Raw genomic sequence first — 1,652 nt, forward strand, 5'->3', positions numbered from 1 at the left:
CTCAGTCTGGTGGAGGCCTTGGTAGCTGTGGTCCATTAGTCCTTTGGACTAATCTTTTCCTTGTATCCTGTTCTCTTCATTCTCCCTTGCTCCCGGAGTGGTGAGACCAGTGGAGTATCTTAGATGGCTGCTCACAGGCTTTTAAGACTCCAGACGCTACTCACCAAGGTAGAATGTAGAACACTGTCTTTATAAACTGTGTTATGCCCATTGAGCTAGATGTTCCCCGAGACCATGGTCCCCACAGCCCTCCGCCCATCAATTCAGTCCCTCAGGGAGTTTGGATGTGTCTCTGAAGCTTCTGTGACCTTTCCTTGTACAAGTTCTGCTGGTTTCCTCAGTATTGTGTACTGTCTCACCCTTCACCAAAGAAACCACTTATCTATTGCCTATTTAGTATTCCCCCCCATCCCTCCCATCCCTCGTAACCAACAAAGATTGTTACGTTTTGTGTGTAAACTTGTTCATGAGTTTTTACAATAGAAGTCTCATACAATATTTGTCCCATTGTGATTGACTTATTTCACTCAGCATAATGTCCTCCAGTTTCATCCATGTTATGAGATGCTTCACAGATTCATCACTGTTCTTTATCGTAGCGTAGTACTCCATTGTGTGTATGTACCATAGTTTGCTTATCCATTCATCTGTTGATGGGCATCTAGGTTGTTTCCATCGTTTTGCTATTGTGAACGATGCTGCATATGTGCATATGTCTATCTGAGTGACAGCTCTTATTTCTCTAGGATATATTCCTAGGAGTCGGATTGCTGGATCATATGGTATTTCTATTTCTAGCTTTCTAAGGAAGGGCCATATCATTTTACAAAATGGTTGTATCATTTTGCATTCCCACCAGCAATGCATAAGAGTTCTGATCTCCCCACAGCCTCTCCAACATTTGTTATTTCCAGTGTTTTTGATTAATGCCAGTAATGCTGGGGTAAGATAGTATCTTACTGTGGTTTTAATTTGCATTTCTCTAATGGCTAGTGATTTTGGGCATTTCCTCATGTGTCTGTTGCTCGGTTGAATGTCTTCTTTGGTGAAGTGTCTGTTCATTTCCTTTGCCCACTTTTTAATAGGATTATTTGTCTTTTTGTTGTAGAAGTGTTGGATTTTCTTGTAGATTATGGAGATTAGACCTCTGTTTGTCTTGTACTGTCCAAAAATTTTTTCCCAGTCTGTAGGTTCTCTTTTTACTCTTGGTGACGTCTTTTGAAGAGCATAGGTGTTTGATTTTTAGAAGATCCCAGTTATCTAGCTTATCTTCTGGAGTTTGTGTGTTGATGGTTACGTCCTGTTAATGCTGTGTATTAGGGACTGTAGCGTTGGTCCTATTTTTCTTCTATGAACTTTATAGATTTTGGCTTTATATTTAGGTCTTTGATCCATTTTGAATTAGTTTTTGTATATGGTGTGAGGTATGGGTCCTGTTTCATTTTTTTGCAGATGGCTGTCCAGTTTTGCCAGCACCATTTGTTAAAAAGACTGTCTTTTCCCCATTTGATGGACTTTGGGCCCTTGTTGAAGATCAGGTGACCGTAGGTGGATGGATTTATATCTGGGTTCTCAATTCTGTTCCATTGGTCAATGTATCTGTCGTTGTACCAGTACCAGGCTGTTTTGACTACCATAGCTGTATAGTAGGT

This window comes from Trichechus manatus, unplaced genomic scaffold (genome assembly GCF_000243295.1).
Source record: "Trichechus manatus latirostris isolate Lorelei unplaced genomic scaffold, TriManLat1.0 scaffold00052, whole genome shotgun sequence".
NCBI classification, from domain to species: domain Eukaryota; kingdom Metazoa; phylum Chordata; class Mammalia; order Sirenia; family Trichechidae; genus Trichechus; species Trichechus manatus.